At 37.1% G+C, this 17,967-nt stretch overlaps 1 protein-coding gene and 1 long non-coding RNA gene across 2 annotated transcripts in view; both read right to left on the bottom strand.

Moving 5' to 3' along the window:
- The window catches only part of LOC137037183 (SH3 and cysteine-rich domain-containing protein 2-like), an 89,423-nt gene that overhangs the window by 51,394 nt on the left and 20,062 nt on the right, over window positions 1-17,967 (bottom strand). The gene's annotated exons all lie outside the window — the stretch shown is intronic.
- LOC137002174 (uncharacterized) lies at window positions 8,115-10,985 on the bottom strand. Its single transcript, XR_010891782.1, has 3 exons — window positions 10,647-10,985; window positions 8,683-8,845; window positions 8,115-8,139 (listed from the first exon to the last, which is right to left on the bottom strand). It is a non-coding gene; the product is annotated as an uncharacterized lncRNA (long non-coding RNA).

Here is a 17,967-nt window from a genome sequence, read left to right as displayed (position 1 = left end):
ATATTTGTCTGGCGTCTGCGAGGTGTTGGTAATGCGTCAGCGAGCCACTTTGATGCGTCGTTGAGTAGTTCACACATAAAGATTGGCAAGCGCCGATCACTCGCCGATTTTCCTTTAATCACAGCCCGACCTGTTGCCGAGCTCATTAACTTGCAAATCTGGCTTAAAATCCTGTAGTGTAAACTTGCATAAGAGTGAGATACATGACTAGATTTTTCGGCTCACTTACAGAAGTTTAATATAAACATCCACTTTTATAAAATCATGTGAAATTTACTCAGCACATGACCTTGTGTAAAGACCATGTCTAGAAAACTCACACTCCCTCCGCTGTAAAAAAACACACAGATGTTAGTCCTGTCTTAAGCCCTATTCACACGGGATTAGTATTACCTTATGTAATAGAAATTGATTAGCTGCTTCAGGTGTGTTTGATAGGGTTGGAGCACTGAAGGACAGTGGGTCTCCAAGAAAAGGGTTAAAGTACTGATCAAGATTGTAAAACTGACACACACACACACACACACACACACACACACACATACCTACTTAACTACAATGTGAGGACGTATGACTGGATACCCTACCTTTAGGGACTACCCTTTCTGAAGGGTCTAGAGACTAAAGAAAGACATCACTGCGCTTCTGGAGAAGCCCTTATTACAGATATCACTTGATTTTATCAATAAAACACTTCCTTAAAGACCTGACACTTTACCTTCACATTGGGGACAGTATTTTATATGTCCAATTTGGGGACATACACAAACTCTGATCTAGTCATCCTTTGAGGACTGTGGAGATACACAGACTCTGGTTAAGGTACACTTTCAGGACTTTGTTGTAACTTGTAATTTTGTAAGTTATTTATCCTAAGAAGACACAGAAGTGTAATATTACAATTCAAAGTTTCAATACTGGGTACTGGAATCAAGCTAGAGCAGAGAAACTAGTGTGAGAGACTAAACTGGGCTTTTTAACTTCTTCAAGAGCACTGAAAATGGGTAGCATACATTTTCATTTGATTTGCAGCTTGAGATCGAGTGCCTTTGGATTGCTCAGTTGGGAAATGACAATTAACATTCAGAAATATTATTGATTCGACTGTATTGACTATCAGAGAACAAAAGATGAACTGAATTAAGCTGAATAATGACATTATTGTCTTCTGCAGAACTGTTTTACAACTCAAATATAAGTCATGTCAATTGTTACAATTTGCAACAGTTATTTTAAGGTGTTTTGAAGTTAACTGTATAGTATAACACACTTTAGAAATAAAGTTGTCTTGACTTCAAGGCAGAGAACACTTCCCTGACCACTGCCTGCATCCCTCTAGCTAATTTAGCATTGACTGCAAATAATCATTACCCCAAAAACATCTTAAGATGTTTTCCTCACCAGAGTCATCTCTGGCTACTCACTGGGGCCTTAAGACATTAGGGATGTTTTCTGCAAAATGTAATAATAGTCAAAAAACTATATGAATAAAAATAGTGATACACACACTCCGATAAAATGACTCTTTGGGGACTCTAGTCATACACACACTACGATAAAATGACTCTTTGGGGACTCTAGTGATACACACACTCCGATAAAATGACTCTTTGAGGACTCTAGTCATACACACACTCCGATAAAATGACTCTTTGGGGACTCTAGTGATACACACACTCCGATAAAATGACTCTTTGAGGACTCTAGTCATACACACACTACGATAAAATGACTCTTTGAGGACTCTAGTCATACACACACTCCGATAAAATGACTCTTTGGGGACTCTAGTGATACACACACTCCGATAAAATGACTCTTTGAGGACTCTAGTCATACACACACTCCGATAAAATGACTCTTTGGGGACTCTAGTGATACACACACTCCGATAAAATGACTCTTTGAGGACTCTAGTCATACACACACTACGATAAAATGACTCTTTGAGGACTCTAGTCATACACACACTCCGATAAAATGACTCTTTGGGGACTCTAGTGATACACACACTCCGATAAAATGACTCTTTGAGGACTCTAGTCATACACACACTCCGATAAAATGACTCTTTGGGGACTCTAGTCATACACACACTACGATAAAATGACTCTTTGGGGACTCTAGTGATACACACACTCCGATAAAATGACTCTTTGGGGACTCTAGTGATACACACAATCCGATAAAATGACTCTTTGGGGACTCTAGTGATACACACACTCCGATAAAATGACTCTTTGGGGACTCTAGTGATACACACAATCCGATAAAATGACTCTTTGGGGACTCTAGTGATACACACAATCCCATAAAATGACTCTTTGGGGACTCTAGTGATACACACACTCCGATAAAATGACTCTTTGGGGACTCTAGTGATACACACACTCCGATAAAATGACTCTTTGGGGACTCTAGTGATACACACAATCCGATAAAATGACTCTTTGGGGACTCTAGTGATACACACACTCCGATAAAATGACTCTTTGGGGACTCTAGTGATACACACAATCCGATAAAATGACTCTTTGGGGACTCTAGTGATACACACAATCCCATAAAATGACTCTTTGGGGACTCTAGTGATACACACAATCCCATAAAATGACTCTTTGGGGACTCTAGTGATACACACAGTCCGATAAAATGACTCTTTGGGGACTCTAGTGATACACACACTCCGATAAAATGACTCTTTGGGGACTCTAGTGAGACAAACTGATTAAATGAGTCTTTAATATTAACAATATCAACACATTGTGGAGAATAACAGAAATTCAAAAAGATTAGAAAAAAAAAACAATTTACAAAGGACAACGATGCAAATGCAAAACTGGCACTAACTTGGAGGCTTCCGTACTTCCTCCATTCATCAGTCTTTAAATTCTCTCTAACTTCCTCCTTTACCTTCACCCTCCTCCTTCCCTTTACATTCACTCGCTCTTTTCATCCCCTTTACATTCGCTCCTCCCTCTTTTCATCCCCTTTACATTCGCTCCTCCCTCTTTTCCACAACCTTTACATTCACTCCCTCTTTTCATCCCCTTTACATTCGCTCCTCCCTCTTTTCACAACCTTTACATTCACTCCTCCCTCTTTTCATCCCCTTTACATTCGCTCCTCCCTCTTTTCCACAACCCTTGGGATAAATGGTACAGATTAAAGAAAAGTATTTTTGATTAGTTTATGCAACATCGCAGTACAGTCTTCTGCTAACAACTTTAATGTACAGCATTTTCAATGAGCTGGTCACTAGTTGAGCCACTCTCTTCACACAAATAATACTTTTAACACTTTCCACATCATATTATATTTTTACAGTATTATTATTTTTTTTTATATATATATATTATTTTTTTTTTTTTTTTTTTTTTTTTTACAGTAAAGAAGTTATAAAAGGCACTGAAGTGTTTTTGTGTTTGTGCCTCCTCACAAACCACCCTTTCTTTTAAGAGTCGTGATCCTGTTCCGCACATAATTTTTCACACCAGTCCATGTTCGCTGCTTCAAAGCTTCTGGCTCTGCGTGAATGCATCTTTCACAGTCTTGCTTACCAGGAAATTTGCATGTCTTGATGAACTCCATCATGTGTCTCTCTACTGCTTTTACCTCATTGTCCTCCCATTTCTTTTTTGGAGCATTTGAAGAACCTATGGAATAATTAAAAATGTAATTCTCATAACAACTAAATCAGTGAGTATGACCAAATCATACATATGTCCTAATGTGTAGATTTTTCTGAATTTTGAAAAGCTTTTGGATGGCTATTGCTGCTTGGAGCTAATTTATGGTTATTTGATGATTATTGTGTGTGTAGTTTAGAGATTTTTCTTACCTTGATCCTCTTGTGAAACAGATTGATCAGATTGAACAGGTGGATCAGTCTCTGCTGGTGCTGTTGTCTGAGATACGTCACTGTAATCCTCCTCATCACTTGACATGGAATCACCTTGAGCCTCAAGTTGCTCTAAACAATTGATAAAAAAATCAACAGTTTATTGATTATACTTAGCATCTGTAACATATGATAATGTACAGTTTTTGCAAATATATACAGCACAGACACACACAGACCATTCAAGTATACTCATACCATTTGGGTCAATTTCAATGTTGTCAAGTTTCTTTCCTTTGAAGTCAGACAGTGTTCCTTTCTCCATGGCCATTAGGACTTTACTCATTTTTGCCAACTGCAGTGTCCCCTCTGGTAACCGGTAATACGGTGACGGTGATGAGGTCATCACAGAGGTGGACACAGCACAGGGTGGTGATGAAGAGGATGCATCAGTTGTGGACGTGACTAAGGATGACTGTAACAGTTTGAAAATATAATTTGAATAAAAACAAGGTCTACAAGCAAAAGAACTAAGGAAACTATTAATTAATATTAAAATAATTAGCTGTTAATGGACTGAGGTGTTGATCACAGAGTATTGTGATGATGTTGACATATTACTCACCAAACAATCTTTTTGTGATAGCTGTTTAGCAATCGTATTGCATTCATTTTCAATTTCTGCCCTGTTAAAACGTTCATAGCAATCTTCATGATGTTTTCTTAATTTTGCCAGTCTTGATTGAAACCGCTTCTGTGGATATATAAAGAAGTATTTAGCATAAAGGGTTAGTTCACCCAAAAATGAAAATATTGTCAATAATTACTCACCCTCATGTCGTTCCACACCCGTAAGACCTTTGTTCATCTTCAGAACACAAATTAAGATATTTTAGATTAAATCCGATGGCTCAGTGAGGCCTCTATTCAAAGCAATAACATTTCCTCTTTCAAGATCCATTAATGTACTAAAAAACATATTTATATCAGTTCATGTGAGTTCAGTAGTTCTACTTTAATATTATAAAGCAACGAGAATACTTTTTGTGCGCCAAACAAACAAAATAACGACTTCGGCAATATAGTGATGGGCCGATTTCAAAACACTGCTTCGGAGCTTCACAAATCAAATCAGTGACTCGGCTCTCCTATCAAACGGCTAAACTGTTGAAATCATATGACTTTGGCGCTCCGAGTCACTGATTCAATAGGTTGTTTGCAATCACGTGGTTCTGGTGAAGCGCAAAATTCCGGTGGAGGGCAAGCAGTGAAAATTAGAATGGAAAAGATGGAGAAAAGTCCTTTCTGTGCTGGTTTAGAAAGGTTTAAACAGAAAATCACAACATATGTTGGCGATCCTTGTGTTATGAAGAGGAGAGACTTTTCCACTGAATTGAAAGACTTGATTGCCATCGCGGAGGCAGATATAGAGAATGTGAAGCTGCCGTCACGCCGCGTTCAGTTCTAGTCTGGTTTTTTTATATCGCGCTGCCTTTCTGCTAGTGAAGTCAAGTGCAGTATTTTAATTTTTGATTGTGAAAAATGTCGCCATTGTTGGTCATTTATGCTGAATCGAGAATTGTAATAGGAACTCACAGTATCGTTCGGGGAAAAAAATGGACGGTAATACAATTTTCGCCTTGGTTGAGAAGGTGAGGAAAGACGACTTTTAGCAAATGTAATAATGTCACTAAATAAACCCACTGCCTTTCACTTAAAAAAAAAACAAAAAAAACAAACATACTTTTGAGTTTTGTATTTGGTTTTTGTGCAATAATTAATTAACATTATGTTTGCGAGTATGATCACTCGCTTGTGAATGATTGTAACTTGCACACAGCCACTTCAAAACTGTTCACAAGCTTCTATGGGTTTGATTTTGGTCATTTGTTGAAATAAATACAAAAATACAGCGTGTCGGTGTCCGTCCCCTGATCGTGACCCTCCGATTCTCCTTATGGGGAAAGTGAATATTTACAAAAATAACATTAAAACTAGTTACATTTACACGCTTCCAACAAAGAAATGCATCATCTTCTGTCAGCTTGTTAAATATTTATTTTATTTGGACATTTTCTACCATACGACGGCTGAAAGCAGCAGCGCGTGACACTATTCTCGTGGTAACCAGATCAACATTGTAAACAATTCTACAAAACTGAAGGGAAAACGCCCAATTATAATTAAATAGGATAAAATATCTTCTCCTCCCTGCAAACGATAGCATGTAGAATGTTAATATTTAACCGAGTCAAAAACAAAAGGTAAGTATCCATATTAATTTCAGTATCAGCAGATGCAAAACGCTATAAAAAGGCGACAACTTTTAACGTTAAAAAATGAAAAGTTATAAAAAACGGTATAAGTTATGTAAACGATATAAACACCTTCTGGGTTCTCGATTTTAACGATTTGAGCAACTATAAACAATGCAAAACCTTTTGAGTTTTTGATAGGATTCCTATATAGAAACATCACTCCCTGCCCTCCAGACTCATTCGCGCTGCTGCTGTGACGTCATGTGCAAACAACCCATTCATAAAGCTCCAAAGCAGTGTTTTGAAATCGGCCCATCACTATATTGTTGAAAAGTCGTTATTTTGTTTTTTTGGTGCACAAAAATATTCTCGTCACTTTATAATATTAGGGTTGAATCACTGTACTCACATGAACTGATTTAAATTTGTTTTTAGTACCTTTATGGTTCTTGAGAGAGGAAATGTCATTGCTTTGAATAGAGGCCTCACTGAGCCATCAGATTTAATTAAAAATATCTTAATTTGTGTTCTGAAGATGAATGAAGGTCTTACAGGTGTGGAACGGCATGAGGGTGAGTAATTAATGACATTATTTGAACTAACCTTTTAAACAAACATAAAATGTACATTAACAATATTGAAAATAAAATTGTGACAATAACTAGGTAACTAGCAGAGGTGGGTAGTAAGGCGCTACATTTACATTCCATAACTTTTGGTGCTTGAGCGGTTAATAAACAGAACTGCATGTGTCTAAAGAACACTGTAGCTGGAGCTACTTCTCTCTGTTTATGTCTATGACGAGTCACACAGATACTGTGCTTCTCCGCAGTGGTTCCTTCCAGACCGGGAAGGAACCAATTTAACTTTTACAATTCTGACAGAATATTATTTTGTACCATTTGGAGCGTTTACACAAAGTGTGCTGGATGAAGTGGACACGCACCTACAATCAACTAAAAACAAACCTTCTAATGCATCCCATGGTCTGCCAGCGATAAAGATCTTTTCTAGTTGAACACCTGTGCATCAGCTGTTAGTAGTTGCCTGTGTTGAATAGGGTGTTCAGTATTTTGGGGGCGGAGCAATGAAGGGAGGGGTGTGGTTGTTTGGGTGTCGATTTCAAATATCAACAGTTTTTCCCAGAAATCATCTAATAGTTGCTGCATTATGAGATAGTTACCGTTTTTCTTGATGTTCTTGCTTTGCCTGACTGCTTATGTGGACCACTGCTGTTCACCTCGTCCAATCCTGGTGAAGAAACAGGAGCAGCACAATGAGGCTGGATGCCAGAAAAGGAACCAGTGAATATAAAAATCAGAAATGTTTGTATAGAACAGAAAAACTAGTAATTACTCTAGCTGTCCTACAGTAACTTTATCTATCACTCCTTTCCTTCTGTTAACACCCAGACACACTACTCACAAAAGAGTCAATAATATAGAATAATGATATAGATGTTTTAAAGTGGACTTACCGATCTCTGCGGACCCAAACTGATGGATGGCTTTTTATCAGAGGATTCAGTTGATGCTTGATTCAAAGGCTTGAGAAATATGAGACCACAATCACATGGTAACTAATCAGATAGTAAAAGATTATCCTGAATTACTGATCAATCTTTCTATCATTTTCTTGATAGTACCTTGACTCGCCATGGCCAATCTGAGTATCCGTGATTGAAAGTGATTTCTTCCCCTGGTAGAATGTCTCGCACAGCAAAGAGACACAGGTGAGGTTTCCTGCTCACTTCAAGGGTTCTCATTTTGCAAGTAGGATTTCTGTGTTCGTCATTTACAAGTCTTCCCAAGGAACCGTCTTCTTTAGATCCATCTATGCTATAAAGACATAAAATTATTACTCAATACTTGTAATCTTATATATGCTAGACAAGTAGAGTTATTTTTAAGTGGAAACCCACCGCTCTGCATAAGTTGTATGTCTCGTTTTTAATCTACCCGATTCAGACCATCAGCTGATCATCAGGACACAGCTCTATGAACTCAACCGAGTGTGTCAGGTTAAGGAGACAAACAGAATCTGCAGAGAGGAGGGTCTGAGAACCACGGATCTATCGGATAGTGTATGGCAACATCCTCTCAGCAGACAAATGCATCTAACATTCACCATTTTGTTCTCTTTTGGGAATACGGTTAAAAACGAATATTGATGACTCAAAGAAACTGCACTCAGCACCCTTCAAGTCAGTTCATGGTTGATTTTAAGTATTAAGGGTGTGTTCACACTTGGTATGTTTGTTTAGATTAAAACGAACCCTGGTGCCATTGCTCTTTTATGGCACTTTCTCACTGTGCGGTACGACTCAACTTGGCTCGGTTTGTTCTTCCACTGCAGTTAGTACCGCTTCAAAGTGATTGGGATTATAGTCTGATCATTACAGTTGTGCTGCCACCTCGTCTACTGACCACGATAGAGGCATTTCTTTTTCAAGTTGCATGTGATTGTCATTTAAAACAAGTCAATTAAAAAACACGAGACAGCAAACCCGCTAGAATTAAATCTTGCAGGTTTGCGATACAATATAGTGCCTCTACTACATCAATCCAACAGGTCTGTACTCACCACCAATTTCTGCCACACCACTGAAACTCAAACAGGAACGCGTTCTCGGCCTCAGTGTAGTGTTCAGCTCGGTCAAGACTCTCTTCTGAACTCAGAAGTTCACCTCTGTATTCAAGAGCAAAATCACCTCTGAAAAAAGCTCTAGTGGTGAAAACTCCACGCCCTGAAGAGGAGAAATGCATTAGATTCAGCAGTTTATTAAAAGTCAACTATCATTTTGATCATTACTTAAAGTTCTCTGCCATATGATGTACATTATATGTAAAAGGGAAATTACTGAATGAAAATAGTCAATAGCCAGGCAAATTTCTAAGTATGCTGTGCTTTTTATACATTACATTATACTTTAAAGTCTTAAAATTATATAGTTAAAATTTTTATACTCTTTCATACATAAGCAATATTATCTTGGCTTTATATAGTTTAGAATAGAGTGCTGCAGCGATGACGTATTTTTGCAGGTGATCCGGTAGTTCACACACCCCTGGTTCCCTCAACTAAAACCCTATATGTTGTTTTAACTGGCTTTTGTATTGCTGCAGAAACTAAGCTTAAGTTTGCCTATTAATACACCACAGTTGCAAAACTTCATCGTCCTCATGATTAAGCTTCAAGAAATCATCTAGAACATGTTTTTGTTATATTATTTTTAAAAGAAAATTCTGTGTTTAACATGCATCGCTTCTGGATAGTTTGTCTTTGTGGTGTATGGATGTTTATGGATGGTTTTTGGCTTTAGATAAAGAGTTTTTTTGTTGTTGTTGATAAATGTGCCTCCAGGAACTGTAAAACTTTAAAAATCCATCTCCCTGTGTAATAAGTATAATGTTTTGCATTCTTATAATGTATGTTTGAATGGTTGTGTACAGTGTACATCCCTAAATCTACCTCTAAACACAACGAGGCTGTGAAAGTGACTAGTGAGTAGATGACTTTATCTGTTCAGGTGACGATTTTTAATGTCCCAGACAAACCTCTGTCTCCCATTTAGACACTTGTTAGCAACTGCCTTTAAAGTAAAAGCTTTTTTTTTTTTTTTTTTTTAAATCACAAGAGGGTATTACTGATGTATATTGTGTCTTAGAAAAAAAAAAGTGAAAAAGCAGCCCTTACTTCAGGAATTTAACCAAAACCCAATAATAAAAAAAAAAATTAAAAAAAACATTGATCATGTACATGATCATGCACAACGATATACTGATAGCTGCAAAAAATAATCACCTTATTGAATGTCTAACGGGTATGGAACGGCATGAGGGTGAGTAATAAATGACATTATTTGAACTAACCCTATTATAAAAATGATCCATTGTCCTGGTTTACATACAAACCAATAACCACCTAAAAGTTCAGTTCACCCAAAAATGAATTTCTGTCATTAATTACTCTCCCTCATGTCGTTTCACACCCGTAAGACCTTCATTCATCTTCAGAACACAAATTAAGATATTTTTGATCAAATTCAATGGCTCAGTGAGGCCTGCATTGAGAGCAAAATCATTTCCTTTTTCAGTGTTCAGAAAGCTACTAAAGACATATTTAAAACAGATCATGTGACTACAGCAGTTCAATACTTTTTGTGTGCCCAAAATCACCCATCACTAGATATTATTGAATAAAGTGGTTATTTTGTTTTTCTGTGCACAAAAAAATATTCTCATCACTTCATAACATTAAGGTTGAACCACTGTAGTCACATGACTGTTTTAAATATGTCTTTAGTAGCTTTAGAGGTCTCACCGAGCCATCAGATTTTATCAAAAATATCTTAATTTGTGTTCTGAAGATGAATGAAGGTCTTACAGGTGTGGAACAACATGAGGGTGAGTAATTAATGACAGAAACTTCAATTTTGAGTGAACTAACCCTTTAAACTACAAGACTTTATTTGTAAAGCAGGTTATTCTGCATTAATGACATCAAGACCAAACCATTCGTGTATCTGGTTAGTCATAAATACTTGCCTTTATATTTGCTGATGAACTGCTCTTGAAGCCCAGGCTTATCAGCTCTACGGGTCATGTGATCCTCTGCATCCTGCAGAGGTGTTTTACGCCTTTTGCTTTTCAGCATTATTTCTGGAAAAAAAGAAATAAAAAGAAATATAAGGTGAATGGATTAAATAAGCATTTTAAAAATCTTTTTGATCTTACTGGAATTGTTCACCCAAAAATGTACATAATTATTGTACTAATCCTGTACTAAAATTGTACAAACCTGTGTTGTGTTTTTCTGTGGAACACTAAAGTTTATTTTTAAATGTAATACAGAGCTCTATGCAATGACAGCACATGTGACCAGTCTGAAACAGGCATTTAGATTAAAACAGCAATATCATTGATGCCAAAAACCATTGTGACCAGATGATTGATGTCAATCCATATTCATATTAATTTAAAAGCTACAGATTTTCAGTCAGTAACCTGATAGATTCATATGGACTATTTTGTCTGCTTTGGAGCTTGACACACAGAATAAAAAATACTATAAAGTGTCTATGTACTGTCATTGTGCAAAAAAGCTCTGTGAAGATAAATAAAAAAACATGGATACTTTTGTGTTCCACTAAAAAAAAAAAAGTGTAAATAATGTATTACATAAAATTAAAAATGACATCAAATAATAAAAAATGAAAATTAATTATTTCAAATTACAATGAGAAAAACAGGCTACCACTGATTAAATTGTAGAATCTAAAGAGATATTATATGAAATATAACAAAATTATATTTGCTGATCAATGCCTACAAATAAGCAATAAACTGTTTTTTTCCTTATTGCAAAAAAAAATCAAATGAGAATCAAACTCAAATACAATCGAGAAATAAAACATTAACAGAAAATAATTTAACCACTAAAGTAAACATACATCTTACTAACTTTCATATTTCACAGTGTATTTTAGTTATCATGCATTTTCGGGACAACACTTGATCTCACCTCTCCAGCGTCCATTGATGGGGGTTGTCGTCTTTTTCGCGTCAAGCAATGCCATGTGATTGCATTTCCCGGGAAAACACATCCACAGCTGACGTGCGTGCATGACGTAGTTACGTATTTGGATTTCACGTTGAAATTGTGACTACATTTATTTGACCTAATAAATATTTTGGCAAACACCTAGATCTTTGTTTGATTTATTCACAGTACTGGTTCTTCAAACTTAAATAAAAAAATAAAAAATAAAATAAAAACGGAGGCGTACGTCTTTCTAATGGACAGAGCACATGATCACTTTTAAACGATCTCTTTGGAACACATATCTTAATTTTTACTAATTCTGTTTAATCAAATGTTTGAGTTAAAATCAGGGAGATGTGTGGATTATTTCGAGGCTCTAAAATAAACTTTAACGTGCACTTTATTAACAGCATTTTCTTTCAATTTTTTTTTTTTAATTTATGGTATTTTATATTAAATATAAAGGAAGGAAAAGCTGCTAGATCTTGTAAAAGTGCTTTAAAAACGCATATCCACGACAGATTATTCCATCATTTGAGCAGCACTCGTGATCTCTCCTCAGAGCTCATCTCACTCTGCACTCAAGCTGCTGCGCTGCTGCTGTGGGGGATGGGCGGGAGGCGCGCGCGCGATCAGAAGCCGGTGGGGGAAGGGCGGCGAGTCACTCAGTGTCACTGTCTGCAGCTCTCAGCTAGGGCTAGGGTTAGGGTTAGGGTTAGTGTTAGGGGAGCAGGGGTTTCACATCCAGTGCCTTTTAAAATCAAAGTATGAACAAAATAAATCTGTAAACAAACATGTAAACGTCCCAGCTTGAGTCATGATTCTTTTAAACACTTTTTATACTAAACACTGTAACTGCTCTCTCTCTCTCTCTAAATATAAAACAATGTTTGCTGTAACTGCTCTCCTATTATATATTCTCATTCATATGCATCCTTAAGATGTAAACCAGTATGTGCATTTCTTAAAACAGTTCATACAAATAACAGCACACAATGGATTACATGCAATAGCCTGTAACCAGCTCATAATCCTTATATCAGTGTCATCAAAATGACAAGTCCTTGTATCATTGTTCACAAAGACACTCTGACAGTATTTTCAGAAGTAATATGGATACGATTTTGATGTCAGTGATTGAAAATACACAAGACTGCACTTTATCTGTATGGCGTACATTTCAACAGTATGAACACGTCACTCTAGACTGGATGAGACAGGATTCAGATATACTTTCTGGTGGTCTGTCAAAAAATTACAGTAGCTACAATGTCATGTGATATAATGACAGCCAGTGGCACAGATCCTCACCAAACCATCCATTCCAGCGTGATGAATATGATCCTCAACTGGTTGGAACTGGAATAAGTACTTTGACTGTTGCGATCATCCCAATCGGACTTATGATAGCTGCCTGAATTATGCTCTGTTCACTGTTGGACAGAGGAGAACTGATAACAAAGAAATGTTTCAAGGGTACCCCAAACAAGTGACGAACCTGGCTGGAACATGCTTGTTCAATGAGCACTTGTCAGTGGTGTTGTCGATTACCTGAAAGTTTTCATCATCATTGTATGTGTGTTGTCTGCAGCAAGTTTCTGTATTTGGGTGAATATTTGCAGCAAGTGTGTTGTCAAACTGATCAAGATGTTTTGTTCATTTTTTCTGTTTGCATGTGTTTTCTTCAGTTGTGCGCGGTGATCTCTCTCAGCCACCGTAATATTTACTGTATAATGTAAAATGCAAGTAGACTGCAGTAACATAGCATTACATCAGTCTACAGTTTATGTAGTGAACAGTACATAGTGAACATTATCTGATTTCACACCTGTTCTGTCTACAAACACATCTCCCATCATTCGGCTATTTTGACCCGTCTCGGCCTTAAGGTCATGACTGAGAGCATGATCTACAACAGTGGCTCTTATTTCCATCAGAAACATCTCAGTCTTGGCCTCTTCTTCCTCTTCCTCTGTTCTCCTCCGTACCCTTCCACCACACATCCTTACTCCTTCTTCTGTCTGTTGACTCTGTTTGTGTCCTTGTTGTTCATTCATGTTCAGAGTGTGTAACATTGTGTTGTGCTCTGTCTGTGCCTCCCAAATGAGATGGCATCTGAGATATTTTAGAGAACTGTTGAACATTGCTTGAATTACATTCCCCTTCATTATTGAAATTCAAAATTCATCCCTGAAATTTAATAATTCAGGACAAAAAAAGTCTAAAAGAAATGTATAGAAAATATGCTTGACAGTTTATGACTAGTTCAACCATTTTGCATTTAATGGCTTATGAAAATAAAAACTATTCGACACCTAGTATATTTTGATGAACATGACATAAGCAAGTGATAATGTAGGAAACATCTGACACTTGTACATCAAATGCATGAATGTACCAAAGCATTTACAATTTGTTCAGGAGAATGAGAAACTGCATTTATGATGTGAACAAGAGACTATAATGTGGATGTTGAACAAGTAAGAATTTTAGTTGTGATTGGAGAAATGCACCAAAGTGCGAGAAACTGTTATATATAATATAATATAAAATATAAAATTATGATATTATATATAATATTAATTATTATAAATATCAAATATAAATATAAATTATTATATTATATATAAAATATAAAGAGAATGTTTGCTGTAACTGCTCCTATCTATATAATATTATATTTTTTTCACATATCTTTATTTATTATGTGAACAAGAGACTATAATGTGGATGTTGAACAAGTAAGAATTTTAGTTAACTGTTAACTGCTCCTATCTATATAATATTATAATATATTTTTTTCACATATCTTCATTTATGATGTGAACAAGAGACTATAATGTGGATGTTGAACAAGTAAGAATTTTAGTTGTGATTGGAGAAATGCACCAAAGTGAGAGAAACTGTTATATATAATATAATATAAAATATAAAATTATTATATTATATATAATATTAATTATTATAAATATCATATATAAATATAAATTATTATATTATATATAAAATATAAAGAGAATGTTTGCTGTAACTGCTCCTATCTATATAATATTATAATATTTTTTTCACATATCTTTATTATTTATTTTTTATGTTACTATTTGTGTACTGTACTTGTCTCTTGTCTCTGATACTAATGGAGGAACAGCAGAACGCAAAGTAGGAGAAAACACTTAAAGCAAATAAAATCACTCATAAAAGCAAGCGATTTTGAAGGTTTTCAAATCTTTTTGTTGCTTGTGTATTTTATTAAATAAACTCATATGTATAAATCATCATACTTGACGGATTAAAACAGTTGTCCCTCCGCTTTTGGGAGGAAATATGTATGTTTCATATTCACATGACGTAATGTCTGTCATCCCCGCGTCAAACTCGTTCGTACATTAATAAACTGTAGTTACAGTACGCGGATATAGTCTCCGTTAGGCGGGGGCGGGGCAGCGCGATCTTTATACACACATTGATGCGAGAGCAAAACTCCGAGGATTAAAAGTTAATAATACATGCCAATATAAAGCATGAGAGCTCCTGCAAATGAGTCTATTTTTATTTAAACACAAATTATTGTGAATATTTCTCAAATTAAATGTGGATTATATGTCAATTCATTCATATTCATGATAGTTTTTGCCTCCGCCATCTTTATTGGTGACGTGTTGGTCTCTGATTGGTCAGATCACCAGTCCCGCGCTCGTAGTATCTTCCTGCGCTCTGATTGGTCAGAATCCCAAAAGTGTGTATCTTTCCGGAAGTGCAGTTCTCCTAGAGGGCGCTGTGTTATACACACTTTAGTGGGGGGGGCATACACACTTTAAGTACACAAATCACATAAAAGTGAATTTTTGGGACAAATGAGATTTTAAGCCAGGAAACCATTTTAGAGCATGCTGAATGCCACTATATGGTCAAACAAATGAGGACATACAAAATGTCCCAAGTTTTTTTGGTGGTCCCCAGTTTACTGGTGTGTATCCTGGTGAATGTACCCAAAAGTGACATAAGTAGGTACACACACACACACACACACACACACACACACACACACACACACACACATGTTTGTTTTTGTGAATTGTGGGGACTTTCCATAGGCCGCAATGCATTTTATACTGTACAAACCGTACTTTCTATCCCCCTACCCTACCCCTACTCCTAAACCTACCCATCACAGAAAACTGTGCACATTTTTACTTTCTCCAAAAAAAAAAAAAAAAAAAAAAGGGGACAAGGGGAGTTTTGAGGGAGTGTGCAATTGGCATGCTGACTGCAGGAATGTCCACCGGAGCTGTTGCCTGTGAACTGAATGTTCATTTCTATACCATAAGCTGACTCCATAGGCATTTCAGAGAATTTGGCAGTACATCCAACCGGCCTCACAACCGCAGACCACGTATATCCACAACGGTTGCATTGTATTCGTTTTCTTTATTTTATTAAAATATTTATTTATGCAATGAGTTTGAGATATGTTTTCTCTTGTTTGGTGGGTATGTCAAAAACGTAAGCCCAATCAGCAACAGCATGTATATAAACCACACAGTATTAAAGAGACAGCTCACACAATGTATTAATGTTACATAAAAATACTATACATAATTATATATTTAGCTATATTGTGGAGTGACACTTTAATAAACTTTCATAAACTTTCTATACTTTGATTATATGATTATATATACCTTTGATTATATGATGGTACATATTACAATATCAAAGCACAACAACAGTGATCAGCAATAATGATAAGCCTAACTCACAATAAAAATAATCATATCAAATAATCATAATCAAATAATCATACCTCCATAACAGTCTCGGAGGTAAGAGGTGGATTATCCTTCACCTGAATTGTTTGTCTTTTCATCATGAAATGCAAGGCAAATGTTGGATCACAGTAATTAGGAACCACAGTTTCCACAAATCCCTTCACTCGATTGGGATTTTATCTTTTATTCTGGATGGCAAGGGCAGTGACTATAACATCGAGCATATTTTGCAGTATTAAACATGTTCTTCAAAAAGAACACAAAGAATGGCCTTCTCAGCTGCCATAGTTGCAACTCTTGCGTCATCAGAACAGGGTGTTCAACGCACCACTGTTTCCGTTTAAAAAACGTTTTGCAATGTTTTGTCGGGGCTGAACGCACACTTGGTTTCTACATTCATTTGATAAATGAGGGCCACTGAATCACCTTGTCTCACACCTCTTTCTACACCAAAGAATTTGGAACACTGGCCATTCACCCTTATTCTCAATTTTGATTTTTTGTATAGCAGGTTAACCCAGGCTACTAATTTTTTCTCCAAAACCCATTTCTATTGAATGCTTTCTCAGCATCAAGGCTGAGAATCATTGCATTCCTTTTATTTTTTATTGCTATTGATTGTGAATTTAAAGCCCTTTGTTAGTTCCATGGCGGCCTTGAATAAATCCAGTTTGATCTGAATTTATTACTTTTTTATGTACATTTTTGGATTCTTTTAGCCAATATAGATTCTAATATTTTATAGTCCACACATAGAAGACTGATTGGGTGACAGATATTACATTGCATGGGATCTTTACCTTCTATATGTAAATGTAACGGTTCAACACTCGACATGGGATCCATTTTGCAAGCTTTATTAAAAGTAATCGTAGTAGTACAGACAGGGGTCAGCATCAGCAAACACAACAATGTAGAGCAGGCAGAAACGTGGTCAGAGACAGGCAGAGGATCAGGGCAACAAGCAAGATTCACAGTCCAGAGAGCAGGCACAGGGTCGATGGGCAGGCAGCATAGGGTCAGGAAACGTTAAACAGACAGGAATAGCAACGGGAAAACAAACAGGGTATAAACGCTCAGAAATGACAGCCGGGGCAATAATCAAGACTTCGCGGTGAAGTGGTGTGTGTGACAGTCCTTTATAGTCCTGGTTATGAGCTGCAGCTGGGTGTGGTGATTAGTGTGGTGTGCTAGGGTGGATGTGTCAACAGGTGATTGGTGTGATGTGAACATGTGACAGACAGGGAGGATTGTGGGAAGTGTAGTCCTGGAACTGACAGGAGCAGGCGATGATCGTGACATAACGCCCCCCTCCCGGAAGGCGCGTCCTCGCGCCGTAAAAGGAACAGCTAGGGAGGGGGGGTGGGTGCATTGGAGATCTAACGGCAGGCGGGATCTCCAATGCAGCCCCAGGGACTCAGGCGGCCACGGGGGGTCAGGTGGCTTGGGCGGCCATGGCAGGTCGGGTGGTTCGGGCGGCCACGGCAGGTCAGGCGGCTCGGGCAGCCACGGCGGGTCAGGCGGCTCGGGCAGCCACGACGGGTCAGGCGGCTCG

Source organism: Chanodichthys erythropterus, chromosome 15, assembly GCF_024489055.1.
Source record: "Chanodichthys erythropterus isolate Z2021 chromosome 15, ASM2448905v1, whole genome shotgun sequence".
Lineage (NCBI taxonomy): Eukaryota > Metazoa > Chordata > Actinopteri > Cypriniformes > Xenocyprididae > Chanodichthys > Chanodichthys erythropterus.
This window is presented reverse-complemented; position numbering and strand designations above follow the sequence as displayed.